The 19,803-nt window shown below is 49.2% G+C and overlaps 1 long non-coding RNA gene across 1 annotated transcript in view; it reads left to right on the top strand.

Moving 5' to 3' along the window:
- The first annotated feature begins 11,633 nt into the window (after positions 1 to 11,633).
- The window catches only part of LOC306665511, a 47,057-nt gene continuing 38,887 nt past the window's right edge, over positions 11,634 to 19,803 (top strand). The window contains exon 1 of the long non-coding RNA XR_013765055.1: positions 11,634 to 11,950. This is a non-coding gene — a long non-coding RNA (uncharacterized lncRNA). The remainder of the gene's footprint in view (positions 11,951 to 19,803) is intronic.

The raw sequence follows: 19,803 nt of genomic DNA, 5'->3' as shown, positions 1-19,803 counted from the left end.
TTTCTTTTCGATCATCTCAGCCTTCGTGTAGTTTGCTGATTGTGTTTCTCTAGTTTTAACTGAACACACAGTGCAAAAACTGAAGCAGTTATCTCAAAAACAAAGCTCACACTAAAACACATATGAGCATCAAATGTGAGTGAGTTTTCTCTCTATTCTGGGGAGGAGGAATCCTTGCCATCTTTTCTTCCTCCTTTCTCTGATTCTGAGGCTTTTCAACTTGATGAAGCAACAGAAGTGACCAGTTAGATTTTGTCATTTGGATTTTGTTCTTTTTTTTCTATTGGTCCTAGAGAGGTGTGCAAAGTAGAGTCATGAGGAAATTAATTAGGGCAACAAAAATCTTGTTTGCAGGTGAGGTGAGTGAACTCACGAGGGTCAGGATTGCCCAAAAAATGAAGGAGGTGTTCAAGCTTGAGTTAAGTCCAGACTTTGTTTTTCCACTCATCCAGCTGCCATAGGACCTGAAATCTCAAGACAGACCAAGCCCAGAGCGCTGCTGCTGCTGCTGCTTCCCCCCCCCCCCCCCCTTTGGCACCAGGATGAAACTGTGGGGCACTCGACCTCTGAGCCACATCCCCAGCCCTATTTTGTATTTTATTTAAAGACAGGTTCTCACTGAATTACTTAGCACCTTGCTTTTGCTGAGGCTGGCTTTGAACTCCTGATCCTCCTGCCTCAGCCTCCTGAGCCACGGGGATCACAGGGGTGCACCACCATGCCTGGCAGGAGCACTTCTTAATCTTTACACGAAACAACCCTTTATTCTACCTAATAACCCTAAGGGACTTGTCTCCCTGAAAATTGACATAAACTGAAGTTTTGAAGGAATCATGGGTCATCATGGAAGTTCTTCCTGTATCTTGGGAGTATATCTTGTACTGATCTCTGAATTTATGAAACAACAATTAGCAATAGTCATCCTTTCCCACCAACCATTACCTGATGTCTCCTCACCCCCACCTCTCCTGAGACCTGGGGAGAATTCTGCTGGCCTCTGTTCTACTTTCTGAGTCTTCTTGAAACCCAGCTGTGACCCCATACTCTTGGGTTGGGAGATCCCTGCGCATCAGCTTAAACTGGCTGGTATTGGTTTCTGTTACTTGGAACTAAACTGTTCAGCTGATGCCAAGATCATAGACTGAAAAATATGGTGGAAAACTTTACTGAGGGGACAGGAAGGAGAGTTTCCAGCAGAGGTGTAAAGAGGAGGAGGTTGGCATGGGGCAGAGGACTGCTGGAGGCCAGGTTAGGGGTGGGCAGAGAGGCAAGGAAGACCTGAACCAGGGCAGCCACTGCCGTGGGAAAGAGTCGCTGACAGGTTTGAGAGGTGTTAAGACGAAGGTGACCAACTTGTGGGGAGTTAGGAACAGGCAGCTTGAGGATGGCATCCAAGTTTCTGGACTACACGGGAAATAACAGGAAGTAGATTTTATATCTCAAAGCTGGTTTCAGGACTTCAGGCCTGTACGTTTGGATGAGTTCTGGCAACTTTGGGGAGGTCTGCTAATCACTGGTAGCAGTGAGTATTTACAAAGCAGGGTGGGATATCTCGGAGGACAGACTCCAAGATGCTCATTTCAAGAGAACCAAGCCTTCTGCCGGAGAGGCAGCTCTGGGAGTCAGGGCAGTGGACTCTGCCTGGGAGCTTTATTGCCTGGAGGTCCAGAGCCATCAGGCCCTGCTGACTGGGAAACTGAAATTTAATTCGACTCCCAGGATGGCATGCGTGCACATTTAAATTTGGGAAATATTGCTGGGCCTCACCCAGGAGCTGCCTTGTGCATGAAGAAGCAGCTTGGTTTTCTACTGGCTGCCCCCTGCTCTCACAAAGTCTTGATTAATAGTCTCCTCCCTGTGGAGGCCTCCCTGCTCCAAAGGCTGCACCCTGCCTCCTTCGATCACTCATTATATTAACAATTTGCCCGTTATTTGGATCCAGTGAAAAAGCCTTCTCCTAACATGCCCTGAAGCTCATGGGGCGTATGTGCTAACTTACTCAAACCAACATGATACTTATTGAATTTCCCTGCATAGTCCACTCCAAAGAGTTTTTAAAAAGCAATTTTCTGAAACCTTTGGATAGGCCATTTGTTGTACTAAGACTTTCTCCCCAGAGGGCTTTGTGATTATAACTGAAATGAGAAAGCTCTGTTATTAGAAATAATATTTGGCCCTAGAAAACGCTACAGAAGCCAGGTGGAAGGAGGACTCTAGAAAGGGTGGGGGAGCCCGGGGGTGGGGGAGAACCAGGGCCCTCATTGCGACCACAGGTCCCACCTCTGTGCTTTGACAAAAAAACCCAAGGGAAAAGAGAAAGGCAGAAAAGTTCTGGTTCTTCCAGAACTGTGCCGTCCCACATGGTCACCACTCACTGCGTGCAGTAATTAAAGTGAAAATCAAACTGAGATACAGTGAAGTATTCAGTTCCTGGGTCACCCCACCCACCTTTCTCCATTGCGGAAAGTTGTGTTGACAGCTCTGTTCTGGAAGTCCATGTAGGTTTGTGCGACATATTGGCTACTAAATCGTGGCTCTCTTTTAAGTTCTTAATTGCATTGTGCATGCCCAGAGGGGTCCTCCAAGTCTGGGCTCTCTTCCCTAGGCCTGAGAGGGCAAGTGCGTTCTTCTGCTCTGCCAGGCTTTATAAACAGTTGATAAACGCTAGCATTTATGCCCACTGCTTCCGTGGAAGTGACGGGGAGCTCTGGGCATCTCCTGAGCCCAAAGTCAGATGTCCCAGCTTCAGTGGCTGCCTTGAGTCACACTGGACAGTCTGGAACCTCTTGGTGTTTTTATACAGGGACTATCTGTCACCCCCTATCAGGTGGGTAAATGAGGAAAGGTAACTCTGAGTTGCACATGGGCCTTAGAAGGTGACGACTTTCATGAACCTGCATTTAGATAAAACAACAAGAAAAACAACAGCAAAAAATACCCTCCTGGGCTGGGGAGATAGCTCAGTTGGTAGAGTGCTTGCCTTGCAAGCCCAAGGCCCTGGGTTTGATCCCCAGCACCACAAAGAAAAAAAAAAAAAAAACAAAACCTTCCTGACTTCAGACACTTTTGACGAGGTTTATGCTACCATCTCCCGGAGAAATTCCAGGCTGAACATGGCAGAGATAAGACTCCCTTTTAGCCATATTGGAATATGAGATTCTGCGAGGCTAAAGATGCTTTTTGAGGTGAGGGTGGGTTTGCCAGGGTTGAACTCAGGGGCACTCAGCCACTGAGCCACATCCCTAGCCTTATTTTGTATTTTATTTAGAGACAGGGTCTCATTGAGTTGCTTAGCGCTTTGCTTTTGCTGAGGCTGGCTTTGAGCCTCCTGAGCCACTGGAATGACAGGCACTTTACCACTAAGTGACATCTTCAGCCCTGTTTATTTTTTATTTTGAGGCGGGGTCTCACTAAGTTGCCCGGGCTGACCTTGAACTCACCATTCCTTCCAAAACGCTGGCCCTGTGGGTGTGCGCTGCTACACGGGCTAGACTCCCCAGTTCTTTTAGGAAAGGGTTTCGAAATTCCAAGCCCCAAACTTGCTCCACCAGGCCTAGCCTTGAGATCTGTTTTGTAGTTTTTCAAAATAACTTCTACTCAGTGAACATTCTTGACACTCTTCAACAGTCCCTTCGCAGAGCCCAGATAAAAAAGCCACGTGTTGAGTCCTGGCCACGGGGACAGAGGCAGGAATGTACAGAAGGTGTGTCCTTCCCCTGCCTCTTTTCTGCGGGCCATGCTGTGGACATGATGGCTGTCCCCCAGCACAGAGACCCAGGAAGCCAATGTGGAGAAGGCTCAGTATGCAGTTGGCCCCTGACACTCGCGGGCACATTCACTTGGGGAATAAGTTCGTGTCTCTCCAAAGTCATGCAGGCTTGGTGAGCAATTTATGCCTCCACCCCTGAAGGAGCACTCCGGGGTTTCAACAATGAGGAGGAGATAAACAGGGACAGCATGGTGACTACGAAAGAGAAAGAAGCAGGTGTGGAGCCACTTTAGTTATTTATTTATTTTAAAATATTTTTTTAAGTTGTTAATGGACCTTTATTTTATTCCTTTATTTGTATGCGGTGCTGAGAATCGAACCCAGTGCCTCACGGATGTGAGGCAAGCTCTCTACCACTGAGCCCCAGCCCTGGAGCCTCTTTAATTCGGTCATTCTATATGACCACTTGGAATTTTTATTTGTGTTCACAATATAAACAGTAAAACGACCGAAAGTGAGTTGGACTATTTCCATTTGCCAACTGCAAATTTGGCTTGATGATTTTTGAATATGTAAAAAGTGAGATGTGTCAGAATATGGTTCAGTTTGAGTGTCACAGGTGCTAAGGAGGTGGTGGTGTTAGTTGGGAAACCTGGGAAAATTGAAGGATAAAAGACAGTTTGCTGAGAAGATCTCCACGGCTGATGCCCGGCCACACCAGTGGTCAGGGGACTCAAAGTCAAAACATCAAGACGCCATTTCCACTCATCAGACCAAAAACATTAGTCTAACAGTATGGAATAGGGATGAAGATAAAAAGAGAAACCGTGGTCTCATACTCTGATGGCGGGAGAAAGTGACCCAGCCGTCCACTAAAACGGAAGGTACTTGAATCCTAAGGCCCAATAATTCAATTTCAGCATTTATGCCCTGGAGGAACGCTTCAACTTGTACCCAGGAGCACACCACCGGAAACAGGAAAAGGACCACTGGGATGTGGGGGAGTCACTAGAGGAGGTACAGTGCAGCAGTTAAAAGGGACCGCTGAGAAAAAGAGGGAGAGCAGCGATATATGAAATAAAATGGCATTTACAAAAATCTTGCCAATAGGTAACACTCTATTGGGAGGGATAGGTCTTGGTACTCAAATATTTAACTAGAATAGTAATGTAAATCACACAATCCAATAAGTACATCAAAGATTTTAAAATATATTCTTTTATTCTCTACCTTATAGCACAAATGGTTCAAGAGTTGTCTGCATGACCTTTAGTGGAAATGAGCTGCGGTTTGGTTGGGGCCATGTGGGGCCATGCTGTGACGCAGGGAAGGGCAGCAAACAAACTCTCCCAGTCATGTGACCAGGTAGCTCGTTGCCTCAGTGAGAGGAAAATCTGTCTGCACATCAGCGATATTGTAAATGGCTTTGACTTCCAGTTTCTGATTTACTAACTGCAATTCAAGTAAACATTTTCTAGGCCTTATTAAAAATTCTGAAGTCTCTATATATCCCATATTGCTGTGATTAATGAAATGATTCCTTGAAGTGTCTACTTCATTAGATCCAGTTTAACTTTTTGGGCAGATGCAAGGAGCTGCTCACTGTGGGCCTCTGATTACCTGAATCCTGACCTCTACCACTGAGACTGGAAAAAGGGACCTACACCCCAGGTGACTTCTGGTCCTATGGACACCTGGCATCCCTCTTTCTCCTGGGTGCCCCATGCTGTCAGGACTGGCAGCAGTGGACCAGGGCCTGTGGTGTCCCTATCTGCCCGCCTTTCCTAACCCAGAGGCTGCAGTTCCACACGTGGCCATGTGAGGGCGTTGCCAGGGGAAGGGCAGTTGGAGATGGTCACTTCCATGCCAGGATGTCCACACACTGAGAAGTCCAGGCTGCTGGGCCCAGGGGACATACAGGGATGGAATCTGACCCTCACGAGTGTCAGAGAGCTGAGGAATACAGGGCAGTTAGATTGCCCTCTCCTCCCTGCCAGATGTAGTCAAGTGCAAGGGTTCCAGGGATGGGCCCAGGTGGAAGGGCTGTCCACCAACTAGTACATAAGAAGTTCAATTTTTTGCTGACCAGTGTAGCAGGGCGCTATCCGAACAGACTGCTTGTTATGGAACCTATAATAAAGCCAAATAAGCATGATTATATCAGTTCATGCCTCATCTTCATGTTCCAGTAAAAAAAAAAATGAACGATTTTTAACTCAGGGTGGTGTGAATATGTGCGATTACTTTTATTCTTTATACTCTTTTTGTCTTGAACATAAAAAAAAAAAAATTGTCAGAAAACTAGGATTGGCCAAAACATTTTTGATTCTGCTGCATAATATTTTAAAAAATCAGCATAAACAACAACAAATAACTAAGGTATTGGCACTGGTGACATTCTTTAGCAAAATAGCAAAGGGGTGAATTTTACCTTCCCGACTCCTCACTCCTGTGTCTGTGCCCTTCCCTGACCGCCATCTTGCCTTTTCTGCAGAAGGAGGTGGGTTGTGGCAAACACAGGTGTCATCTCTCCTCTCTCCCCAGTCCTCAGCTATCTCGATTTTGCTTTGGGAATCAGAATTGTTCCTTTAAAGATGTCCAAAGGACACGAACATCCAAAGCTTTTTTCTGTAATTGCAAAGACTTTCTTTATTATGATTTTAACTGCTTTCCAAAAATGGTCAAAGTTAAGATGCTAGATTTACAAAGAATTAGTGGCCTATAGGTTTGTTTTTCACATAAAGATAAAAATGAAATTCAATGATTGGACTTGTTATTTTCTGACTAAATTATATGTTTAAATTTAACATGTCCAACCTGATATTAAATAACTAATTTATAGAGTGCCCTAGTCCAACAAAGGATCAAGGATAATTATACCTAATGAGATATTCAGTGAGCAAAATAAAATACAAGTTAGAGTCATAAAATATTTGTTTCGCTTCTCCATCTCCATGTTCCTTGTTAACAACAGCAAAGTTCCCTTTTCCCCACCTCTTCTCTTTTCTTTTGTTTATTTTTTAAATAATAAAAAGTGAACCCAGGGAGTGAAGCCAGGGGCACTTAACCACTGAGCCACATCCACAGCCCTTTTTTGTATTTTATTTAGAGACAGGGTCTCACTGAGTTGCTTAGCACCTTGCTAAGCTGCTGGGGCTGGCTTTGGACTTGCCACCCTCCTGCCTCAGCCTCTTGAGTCCCTGGGATTACAGGCATGCCATTGCGCCTCGCTGTCTTTATTCTTCCCTGTATCTCCTCCATGGTTTGAATGTTTTCAAAATTGTACATTTCCTGCTTAAAGAAGGACCAGTGAATGGAGGAGTTCTGGATGCAGATGTTGCAGTTGGACAGGTCATCTGGGCTGGAGGTCCTTCTGGGGCTTCACAGGCCACTCTAGGTGGACAAGGGAAGTGGCAGGCCCATAACCCAGGCGGTTGCAGAGCAGTGCGGGTGACAGCTGGGGGTGCAGCGGGCCTATGTTATGTCCTGGAGGTACAATCTGGTTAGGCTTGAAGTTGGAGGGGTATGTCCTGCTGAAACGTCCCTTTCTGGACCTTGTGACGCTGTGATATTCTTGTCTTAATGACATGTAGAGACAACCCGATTGGGGCATAGGTAGCTCTGGTAGTCTTTTCCTCAGAGGAGACATTTTCTATGTGCCCATGGTGGCTTGGAAGTCCCAAATCTTGCTTTGAGGGACCTCTCTGCCATCAACCCTGATGTGACAGATTGGCAGCATTGTTGCTTGATTTTCCCGACCATCTCTTTCCTTCAGTCCTTTCCTTTCCCGATCGCTACAGCTCTTGCTCGCCCTCACAGACCATCCCTCCAGGAGCGGCTCTTTGAAAAGGAAACCTGGGAACGTCCAGAAGACCGTGCTCCAGCCTGAGGAATAGGATGGAAAGCGCCCCATCACCAGCACCTACTGCGTACACAAGTCACCTCACTTACTCTTCGCCACAACCCTGCAAGACTTTCCTTCCCCACTTAACAGATAAGGAAGTGGAGGCTTGGGGGTTGCGAAGTGCTGGCCCTTGGTCAAGTTCAGGGAGCTGGAGGCTTTCTAGTGGGGCTGGGCTTGAATGCACACTTGGTCAAGTCTAACCCCAGCCCCTCCTCAGAGGGCACCCCTCCCAGCCTCAGGGCCCCTGGCTCCTGAGCCCACCCGGGAGCAGGCCCCTTGTCCCTTGCGGGCAGCCTGGACTGTGGTGGGTGGCGGAGGAAGGGCTCTCTGGTCCCAGCTGCCCTTCTGTGGCTTGAACAGGAAAGAGACAAAGGTCCCATTTTAGAGCTGCTGTCTGTTTCCATGTCTCTAGTTGCTGAACCACCAGGAGGAAAAGCATTTGAGGTATTTCCATGGGAAATGGTAGCCAACAAAAGCGCCGCTGGGTGGTATTCTAGTTAATTGCAGGAAGGCAGGCAGCCCTCCAGGATATTACCTTTCTTGGGCTGGAAAGTGTTTCTTTGAAAAATGTTTTTGGTTCAGCCGAGGCCTCCTAAGTTTTCGCAGATTTGCTTGTTCATAACTACGAAAAGAGTCACCAAGTCGGTCCTCCGGGGCAGGGAGGGGCGAAGGGGAGGCGGCCTGGGGCGGGAGCAAACCACTCTGATGACAACTCTTTGCTAAATGATGGCTGGAAAACACTGGATTATATTTCCCAGCCGGTATAAATTCCTAAAGGGGGCCATTCCCTCGAGAGGCCTACCTCCCCCCAGACGGAAACGACCCTGAACGAAATGTCTCATGCCCCTGCGGAGGGGAGAGGGCAGGAAATGAAGAGAAGTGATCGCCCTGCTTAAACACTTTTTTTAAAAAAATAAGAAAAGCATTTGCGAAGGTGCGTGAACCCAAGCGTGTTACTCGCCACACTTTGGTTCTGCACGTTTTGGCCCTTTCAGAGTGTTTTAAATTCATGGCCACCCGGGAGGTGAGCCAGGTCTCTATCTGTCTCTGCACTGGAGAGAAGAGGACGCTAAAGTTAAATGACTTACATGGCAGTCAACCCACTGGCCAGAAATGGAGCCCGTGCATTTGATCAGCCTGTCATGACTGTGTTCCTGGGCACCTCCTCTGTGCTCAGTGCCCGGCTGTTAACAAGGACATGAGGTGGCTCCTGGCTAGCTGTGGATACACAGGTGGCACCTAAGTGGGGCCCCACACGATAGCCCAGGGTGAGCTGGTCCTTCAGCTGGAGGGGAACACAGAGCTCTGGGCAGGGAGGGGAGGGTGTGTTGGAGTGGAAGACAGGCGGGGCTTCCTGAGGGACAGGACAGCACCAGACTCTTGGCTCCTGCATGGGCTCTTTCCCCAGAGTCCACCACGGCCTATGTTCTGGTCCCCAAACAGAATGCTTTACTGTCGGTGATGATAGATTCCACATCTGCCAGTTGTTACACCTTCAAATACAGAGTCACAGGAAGTGAAAGGCCAGCGTCCATTCTCCTTCCTCTGGCCAACCCCTCCAGCAAGTGAACACGCCTGACAGCATAGCACCCTGGGGTGTCTCTTTTTGGACAGTCTTGTGTGTGGTCACTCTGTGAGGGACTCTGCCCTGGCCCATCCTGCCCTGCCCTACCCTGAAGCTGTGTGCCCTACACCAATGGGCTCAGCCCTGCACGGGGGAGAAGTGCAGCTGGGATCTTTAGTCCCCTCTGTTCAGGGTCAGCTACTGGTTGTGACCCTCTGCTGGGTCAGTGCTCCCATCAGGTGGCTCCCTATACCCAGTCACCCTCTCTGGATCCCCACTACTACCTCCCCCCTTTACCCCTTCAGCCCTGGAGATGGTCCCGGCCCCTGGTACTTCACCATCCCTTGTTAATTTTGTTCAACCATATAAATAAAAACTTTTATTCAACTTTCCTCAAATCACCCCACAAGTATTTTAGAGCCTGACTTATTACACAGATTGTTTTATAAGCTGCATGTGCACGTGTATCTGTGTGTGAAAGAAGTTTTTTTTCTAAAGTCAGCATACTATCCCATGGGAGTTGTGTCATGAGGCCCCTATCCATCAATACGGAGGCCTGTGTTCAGTTTTTCTCTTTGATATCAAAGCATTTCCATGCATGGGCTCTTCCTGGAGTAGAGGCTGAAGTGGAGGCATAGAGGCTGGAGTGGAGGTACACAGGCTAGACCGAGGCTGGCGGGGAGCTCCTGCCGGCCCACTTCCCTCCTTCCAGTCTCGCTTCCCCGCTGTCCAACAGTACTGCACACTGTGTGGAGCATCACCCTGGAGGCCCACTGAGTAGTTGTGTGAGGCTGGAGTGTGGGCAGTGGGCAGCTGGCCTCCTGGGGAGGCTGCTGACAGCCTCCACATGGCTTTGGTGGTACACACTCACAAGCATGTCCCCAGCATGTTCATGAACTGCAAAAATATTGATTTCTGGAGGAAGCCCTGAGAGAAAACCAGCTGTTAGCATGAGCTGAAACAGGTTAAAAAAAAAAAAAAAGATTCCAAGAAAGGGCTGCTTCTTGGAATGAAGCTTCATGTGATGTGTTCTTGAGTCATTTGAGGGACTCTGAAGAGGAAACAGGTAAATGGAGGAGAGGGAGCCCTTCAATGCACGGCGGGGCTCCCATGCCAGCTGCTCTTGGCCCCTCAGCTCTGGCCAGGTGTTGACGGTGGTGACGGGGCCCTATTTCTGAGGGGTCAGACGCAGCAGCCACTCATCCTTTCCTCTGTAAGGACGCAGAGCCCGCGACTATGGGCATCCCGTTAGCTGCCGCGTGGCCACCGACTGGCTCCAGGGCCATAGGGTGGGGCGTGGGTCCCAGGTGCGGGCAAGGCCCGGACAGCCTCCTCGCATGCCCTCCCGGGGTCCGCAGCCAGGCGCGTCGGCGGCCGGCAGGGGGCGCTGCCGCCCAGCACACGGGGCGCCCACCAAACCGCTTTGTCCACCGGTGTGGTGGGCTTTGCCTTTCCAGCTGGGTTAGAAACCTGCCTGTTCTCCTCTCGCATTGCCTCTTTCCCCTTTCCCCCAAGAGGATCCCATGGTGGTCTACTGGGTTGCATCCTCCTTCCCCGGTCTCGGCAGGACTCCTGGAGCAGGGATGGTGCAGGCCGTTGGGACACAGCCCTTACGGACTTTATCATCCAGCAGAGAGATGGGTCAGCGGGAAGGGGAACTGGCAGAGTAGGGCGACCCAGGACAAGTTGGCCATTCTAATTGGGAACCAGCCACTTTTCAGGCATTATCTCATTTAACCCACATTGGTGGAGGTATTACTGTTCCCATTGTGAAGAAGAAGAAACAAAGGGTCAGAGAAACAAAATGGGCTGCCCTAAACCTCAGGGTGGTGGGTGGGGAGGGAGGGCATTGCTGACATTTTGAGCCAGAACCACCTGACCCATGCTCTCTCTGCTGCACTCCACGGACTCCTGGGTGCCTCTGAAATCAGGAGCAGAGAGGTGGCTTCCACAGGCCAAAGTCCAAACAGAGGCAGCTATGGGTCCTGTGCATGGACAATTAGGATGCGTGCCTTGGGGGCAGCCTGAGCTGGGCAACATCCCAGGAGCTTCTTATGGACTTGGGGTCTGAGTGAAGCATCACCTCGGGGATATGCAGAGCACAGGCTGACGAAAGTACAAATGAGATTGGCTGAGGGGCCTCTGCTGGGCCGACCAGGCTGAGCAGGGAGGAAACACCACCAAGAAGACCCAAGGACAGCATGCACCTGCTTCATGGTCCAGATGTTTGCCTAAAATATATTTTAGCAGGAGAACCAACCCCCCAAGCCTGGTGAGCTCAAGCCCTGGGTGTTTGAGCACAAGGAGGAAGGTCCATCTGGCTGACCTGTGGCAGGGAGGGAGGGCAGGCAGAAGCAGATCCTAGTCAATATTCACTGGGTCTCCCTTGTGGAGTGACAGGGACTGCCTGTGGACACCACAGCTCCTTAGGAGAGGGCACAGGCTGCAATGGAGAAGCTGGGCAAACACTTGGCTTGAGAGTGGAAACCAAAGTGGTTTGCAGGACCCGAGAGTCAGGTGGTAAAATCATCTCTTATGAGCTGGCCTGTCAGCCAGGCTGGGCACTATGCTTGGGCTCCTGTTGCAGAGCTAAGCGTCAGCTCTCTAATCCCCGCCTGCAAAAGCAGCCTGTGCAGCTGCTGATGGACTCCTGAGCAAGTCACCGCACCCAGGATGAGCGATGAGCTTGTCCCGATGGCTGGTAAAGATGCCAAACTGTCTTCCCCTAGGATGTGCAGGTACCTGCTGGGCAAGGCAGCGGCTGCGTTCACAGGTGAGAATTAGAGAAGTGCCCAGAGCCCTTGGCGGCACAGCTTGGCAAATGGAATTCAGACCCCAGTGGGCCCCTGAGCAGGTCCCATTGCTCAGTGCATTAAGTGCACAACTCATACCAAGGTCCTGCCGACAGAGGCTGATTCTGTAGAGGACTGACAGCCCTTTGGGAGAGAAGTCATCAAAAAGGAGGTCAGCACCAGGTGTGAGTGGGTACAGAGTGAGGCCAGAGGTACCTGCAACCTGGGTGATGAGCAGAGTGGTCACCTCTGCCAGGGGAGCACACAGGAGAAGTTACTCAGGAAGACAGGAAGGGCCAGGGTGAAGGGTGACCTCTGCCCACACACAGAGGCATAAGCCCTCCAGGTGGACTGGACGGGTTGAGGTGGGGACTGCAGGGGACAAGAGGGTGGGGCCAGAGGGAGAGGACTGGCCTTTGGCAGGTGTTCTGTGGTTTAGGCCCAGGTCAGGCTGAGCCAGCCAGAGTGCAAGGAAGGAGGGGAGGTGACTCTGCTTTTTCCTAGAGACTTATTCCCTCACCATATCGGTGATCTTCCCCCAAACCTCTGTCAGCAGTCCCCAGCTGTCTCCTGTCCATGGCTCCAGCTTCTGCTGGGAATCACAGAGACTTTTTCTCGAGCAGAAATGCCCAGGAGGCTGGAGAGCAAGCGCAGCCCTACATGTGTCTGCTGGGACTGCCCAGGGACAGAGCGGGCAACGGAGGCTGAGAAGCAGCAGGCCCCCATTCTTGGGTGGCCTGGGAGGACTTTTGCCCTGTGCACTGCCTGCGTAGACTTGGCGAGTGGCTAAGTCACACGCCTTCCCCTCGGTGTCCCTGTAGAAGGGCACACCAGCCCCCTAGCCAGGACCCAGGGTGCAGATGCTCCCATGCCATTCTGCCCGGTGGGTGGCAGCATCTCAGGGACCAAGTCCTGCCTCTCACCCACATGTGCCAGCGTGGGGACCTAGGTTTGATGCGACCTAGCCAAAGAAGTTAACTGTTTTTCTTTTAAGTTCTGCTTTCTGCTTTGGGAAAGTGAGGGGAAGATGCTGGAAGGGCTCCCTTGACTGCTGCCGATGGGGAAGGAACAGCGGAGTGCAGACCGTGGCCCGCAGGCAGCCGCATCCCCGGGGCCAACCCCTAGGCTGGGCTGTTCTAACTAGAACTTGAACTGAACCGAACCGTGACCCCCAAATTGGAAAACACTGCCCTGATTCACTGAACCGGAACTGAATCCAAATATTATTATTTTTTGACTGAACTCTGAATTGCACTAATGTTTTCTCTTAAATACCTACCAAGCCAGTTTGAAGTAGACACAAACATATGTGTTTTCTAAAACTACTGAACCTGAACTTCAAAACAATCTCCTATCTGAGGTGAAGTGAGACTTTATTTACTTGGGAGTATCCTATTCACAGAAGCCAATAAAGCCGCTATTATGGCAGACAGAACTTCATTTCTTTAGCACTTTAATTTTGTTTTTCATTTAAAAAAATGGAGGCATGATCTGCATGAAGTAGGGTGCACTGACCTTAAAGTACAGTTTGACAAGTTTGGACAAATACAGTGTCCTCCAGGACATGACCCCCAGAACATCTTGGCTGTTTGCATCAGCCCAGAGAATTCTCTCAGCCCTTCCAGGCTGTCTTGCCTCAGATTCTGTCTCCTTTGGCTTTTCTTTTGAGGCACGTGAACACCCACCACCTTCACCTTGGAAAGAGGGAGCATCCATATTATACCCATTTTACAGACAAGAGAACTGAGGCTCAGAGAACGCAAAAGTTTCTAAGTTTGCAAAGCTTGGTAGTGGCAGAGCTGGTACCATCTAGGTGCGGGCCTCCCAGCTCCCCCTCCATCTCAAGCCATCTGCTGAACTGAATTCCTAGATTGGGGTTGATGCTCAGGCCATAAACAGGGAGGTTCCACCTATCTTTAAGTCCTCTCAAAGGAAAGCCACTGTGTGGCATTGTGGGCTGGGCCACCGCAGCAGACAGGACCTTCTGCTCCTCGGGCCTCAATGCATCCCTGTGGCAGCAGCCTGCTCAGGGGGCGCCAGTCCCCCTCTCCAGTGTGCCTGTGTGTGGCTGTCTGCTGGTCTCTGGCTGCTTGTGTGTAGACAAACTGCATCTGACCCCCGAGACGCAGCGCCTGTCTCCCGGAGCCGCCGAGCAAGAGAACATTGACCAGGTTCCCAGGCTGGGTTTCCTGGGGAAACATTTTCCAGAGCCTACAACAATGTTGTATTTGATTTGATTTTTCCCCCCTTTACAGGCGATTGTGTGGTTTGGGGTGTTTTGCTCCTAGTTATAATCCAATAAAGAGCAGCTGCTGAGATTTTTCCAAAAGGGCCACTTTCAACCGCCCTCGTTGAAAACGCACTAATTTATTTCAGTCGCTTGTGGGAAACCAGCCTGAGCTCAAAACAAAGGCGTCCTGTGCTGATGTAATTGCCCCATGAGTTCCTCCCCAGCTCAGGGCCTGCTGGTACTCTGGGGGAGGCCCAGGAAGGAGCCTCCTTGCTCAGTGGCCGAGGCTATCCAGAGCCACCTCTCAGGAGGATGCATCAGTCCCCAAGCCCAGTGGGGTTCAGGAACCAAGATGTTCTTCATGGCCTGTGCACCTCCGCTGGCTCACAGGGCTGGTACATCAATCATTCACATTACAGTATGAATTAATTGGATCATTCTCCTGTGTAACACGTAGCAGACCAAGGGGCTGGGACTTTGGGTGAAAGGGTTGATGGAGAAAGAATTTCTGCTAAAAGGACCTTCAGTGGGTGCAGGCTTGGTGGAACCTCTAATAGGGAGCTCTGGGTACTTTGGAGGTGGGGGGAAGGGAAGACACTCCAGGCAGAGAGGTAGGGGGAGAACTGGGGTCAACATGCTCTTGACAATCCCAGTTCACCTGTTCCGTCTCCCACTGTGTCCAGAAGCCCCTCCAGCCAGTACTGAAATGATTAAAGATGCCTAAGCGTCCATGAGGCTTGATTCCACCCAAAGGCCTTTCTTCTTGGTAGCACAAGGGCCTCCTGCACCCTGAGTTCTGAAATGGTAGCCGCATGGCACAGGGATATGTGGAGTGTTTTGCTACTTTTCCGCTCACAGATACGCCTCTGATCGAATTACACCTGGCACACCACCTGTTTGGCTATAACTGTGTTTCCAAGTGAGGGATGCCAAGGGCACACTGAGCAGTCCTCTCCGCCACCCTGTTTTCCATTTCATTTGCAAAGCGATTTCCCTAGAGCCGTGGGTTCTATTTCTTTCCAAGTCAGAGGAAGTCACATGCCAGGGAACATTTGCCTGGGAGATGCCCTGAGGTGCCAAGGGCTCCCCTCCACCCGGAGTCCTACCTCTGCTTAGAACCACCTGGAGGAGCCAAGGGGCCAGTGGGTGGAGTCTCTCAGGCCGGAAGTGAGGCCTCTTCCGGTCTTCTAGGCACGGTGCTTGTTCAGGAGGGTCCCAGTCTCTGACAGTTCAGATTTCTACGGTTCACTGCTTTCCAAGTCTGCTTTAGTCCCGTTGATGTGGGACTCAAGTGTCTTCTTCTTCTTTTTTTTGTGGGGGGTCCTGGAGTTTGAACCCAGGGCCTTGTGCTTCCAAGGCAAGCACTCTACCAACTGAGCTAGATCCCCAGCCCCTGCGTCTTCATTTTTATTTCAAAAAATCTTTAGTACATATGCTCATGTGGACAATTTAAGGAATGTCAAGCAGTGTCCCATGGGCAGTTTCAGAGTCCCGCTGGGCATTTTTGCAGCTTTCCTCCAGTCTTTATTATGTGTGTGTTTCTCATTGGCCGGCACTGCATACTCAGCTCGGTGTCCTTTTCCTTTTGAACATGGTGCAGATTTTCCCATGACTGTCAATATCTTTGAACCAATTGTTTGAAAGGGCTGTGCGTGAGGGCCTCTCTGCGCTTCTCATTACTTCCCCCAGATGGGTTCCTCTGTGCATGAGAAACTCAACAGTAGACTTTTAAGTGCTTAGTTTAGTTTAGGCCCTTGTGCTGGGTTCCACGTCTGCAATGCACCCCCCTCCTGCTCCCTGGTAATAGGGAGCATTTGCCACTTATTTTGTTAGTTTAAAATTACAGAGCAGTGTATGCTCAAGGCGGACCAATCAAGCCCTACAAAGGTGAGTGAAACCAAGGTGCACGGTTGTCTCTTGCCACCTCCAAAGCACATCCACTGCTCCCCTCCCAGGAACCATTGGTTTGGGGTATATCCTGGCATACCTTTCTCTTTAGTCTCATTTGTATTTTTAATAAACTCCCCAGGTGCTGTATGGGAAGACTGGGAATGATTGGTATAGGGTAAAAGGTCTGGGAATCAGAGACACCAAGGCCCCGAGAGCCTGTCCCTAACCCCTCCACTCGCCAGCTCTGGGAAGCAAGCGCAGTAAACCCCTGGGCCTCACTCTCCTCGCTGCAAAATATGGATAATGATATCTTAGCTTCATGTTTCTAAGATTGTTCTGAGATTAGATTAGTCTAAAACAAACAAACAAATGATGTAAAACTAAACAGGATGCCTAGTTAAATTTGAATTTCAGATAAACAGTGAATAATTTCAGCTGGGGATCTAACTCAGTGGTAGAGCACTTGCCTAGCACATGCAAGGCTCCAGGGTTCAGCCCCAGAACCACAAAAGAAAACCCCAGAAAGCAGATTTAAGAAAACAATGAATACTTTTGTCATTTTGATTTCATTTGATCTGGCAGCCTACGTGAGCAGGAACATGGGGAAGAGACTGCACGGGTCCCCTGCTGACCCTCTCTTGGGTAGAGAGGGCTCCTATCTTTAGGTTCACCCATCGCTGGACTTGAGACAGCCCCCAAGCACTGACAAGTGGCAGGAAACAGGAGTCCCTGAAGCAGCAGGAGTAAGGTGGTGTTTATTGAGGACCTACTGTGTGCCAGGCCTTTGGCTGACACCCACATTTCTGTGCTTGCTCTGCTGCTCACTGGTGCTAACCCTGCCCTGACTCCCTGGCCTTCCCGTCCTTTGCCCAGATCCCATTCCAATTCCTGCTTCATCTGGCAGCATATCTGGAAATGCTTCTTGGACTTGAGCTCTTGACTTTCCATACATGTCCTCAAGTGACCTGACACAGAAGTCCTGGGCAGAGGGTGAGTTCCTCTGAAGAGCCTGTCCTCTTGGCAGCGCTGACCCACTTGGCCTTCTCTTGGGTTCCTCTGCCTTCTCCCAACCCCAGCTCTCAGTCTTTCACTTGGGTGTGAGTGGGTGGCATTGGTGGTACATTTGGGGAGCCCCAGGACCCTACTCTGGCCTCCCTGTTATGGTTTGGGTCTTAAATGTTTCCCAAGGCCCGTATGTTAAAGACCTAGACCTTGGTGGGGCATCGTTGGGAGGTGGTCGAACCTGAAGAGGGGGTACCTGGCAGGAGCTTTTCTGGTCACTGGGGACATGTCCTTGAGGGGGATAGTGGGCTCTGGCCCCTTCTCTTTTTCTTTCTCCTACCAGTGATGAGAAGTTTGTTTCCCCTCGTGCTCTCCACCATGATGTGCTGCCTCACTGCAGGCCCAAAAGAGACAGGGTCAATTGACCATGGACTGAAAGCTCCAAAACTATGAACCAAAAAACAACCTTTTTCTCCTTGTACATGATCTCAGAACTCGTCCCAGTAACGGAAAGTTGACTAACACTCTGGCTTTCTTTGATGAATTGCATGGAGCTGGCTTTTGGGGTATCATGGACAGAGGCAGAGAGGTCTGGCGGGTGTCCTTCATTTCCTGGGGATACCTCCTGGGCTGCCCATCATAGTGCTCTCCTTGCAGTGCCCTTGACCCTTTGGCAAGCCTCACATGGTGTTCCCCCACCACACAGGTCCTCCACTGACAGCTGGCTAGTGTGGGAGCCAGGACTCTATGGAGGCCCACGGAGGTAGGAAAATATTCTGCTCAAGACACCTGAACTCAATGTAATCTTGCTCTGAATGGGGTGCCATTTTAACCCATATTGGACTGGAGACCAGAGGCGTTTCACCAGAGAAAGATGCACTGGAGGGGATGCTGATGTTTGAAAATGTTCTCCCTGTCAAGAGCTATGTCACTGGAACAGTCATCCCCCTCCTTCCAAGAGCTGAGTTGAGAACCTTCTGGGCCTCATGCTGTCCCTTGGGCTTCAGTGTCTTGGTTCTACGAGATTTAAATGCAAACTTTTTGGAGATGTTATTTCTCATGGATAAAGTCACTAGCGCTATGACATCTACCTTATAAATAATGGTAGTAATAATATCTCAAACTTAAACAGCATGTACATTTTTTTAAATTTATTTTTGTTGTAAATAAATGGGATACATGTTTTTTGTATTTGTATATAGAGTAACAGCATACCATTTGCATAATCATACATTTACATAGGGTAATGATGTTCGATTCATTCTGTTATTTTTTCCTTCCCCCCCACCCCTCCCACCCCTCTTTTCCCACTATACAGTCCCTCTTTCCTCCATTCTTGCCCCCTCCCACCCCCCATTATGTGTCATCATCCACTGATCAGGGAGATCATTCGTCCTTTGGATTTTTGAGATTGGCTTATCTCAGCATGAGATTCTCCAATTTCATCCATTTGCCTGCAAATGCCATAATTTTATTATTCTTTATAGCTGAGTAATATTCCAGTGTATATGTATGTAAGTATGTATGTGTGTGTATATATATATATATATATATATATATATATATATCACAGTTTCTTTATCCATTCATCAATTGAAGGACATCTAGGTTGGTTCCACAATCTGGCTATTGTGAATTGAGCAGCTATGAACATTGATGTGGCTGTATTTCTGTAGTATGCTGATTTTAAGTCCTTTGGGTATAGGCCGAGGAGTGGGATAGCTGGGTTAAATGGTGGGTCCATTTCAAGTTTTCTAAGGAATCTCCATACTGCTTTCCAGAGTGGCTGCACTAATTTGCAGCCCCACCAGCAATGTATGAGTGTACCTTTTTCCCCACATCCTCTCCAACACCTATTGTTGCTTGTATTCTTGATAATCGCCATTCTAATTGGGGTGAGATGGAATCTTAGGGTAGTTTTGATTTGCATTTCTCTTATTACTAAAGATGGTGAACATTTTTTCATGTTTATTGATTGTTTGTAGATCTTCTTCTGTGAAGCGTCTGTTCATATTCTTAGCCCATTTGTTGACTGGGTTATTCGTATTCTGGGTGTAGAGTTTTTTGAGTTCTCTATATATTCTGGAAATTAGTGCTCTATCTGAAGTGTGAGTGGCAAAGATATTCTCCCACTCTGTAGGCTCTCTTTTCGCATTGCTGATAGTTTCCTTCAGCATGTACATTTTAAAAAAGTCAATTTTAATAAGATTTCAAACAATACTGAGAAAACAATAGCTTCTTCCCAATTTATCTCTTAATTTCCCAATGTGCTGAGATTAGCGGTTTGAGATATAACCTTCTAGACTTTTCTATATGTGAGTGTTTTGTTGTTGTTGTTGTTGTTTTGTAATCACACTTTATGTCATGGACATACCACTCTTGTTGATCCTTGTTGATCGTGAGGACCTGTAGTGGTTGGTTCCAGTTCTCATGGCCTTCTTCTGATTGGCATCTCATTCCCATCTGGTATTTGGCGTGAGTTGGTCCATCCACTTGAAAGATGCACAAACAGCACAGCTGGTCAAAAGGCTGCTGTGGCCACCCAGCTAGTGAGGAGCAGAGCCATTTGCTTTGGAGGCCTGACCCAGGCCCTCTCCACTTCCTCACCACCACCTTCTCCTCCAGGGGTCAGAGCGCTTCAGAGCCCCGCTTTGTAATATGTCCATGTGTACAAAATGCCTTGAGGATGGTGTTTACTGCGGACTCTGGGTG

Source organism: Sciurus vulgaris (assembly GCF_902686455.1).
Source record: "Sciurus vulgaris genome assembly, chromosome: 7".
Lineage (NCBI taxonomy): Eukaryota > Metazoa > Chordata > Mammalia > Rodentia > Sciuridae > Sciurus > Sciurus vulgaris.
This window is presented reverse-complemented; position numbering and strand designations above follow the sequence as displayed.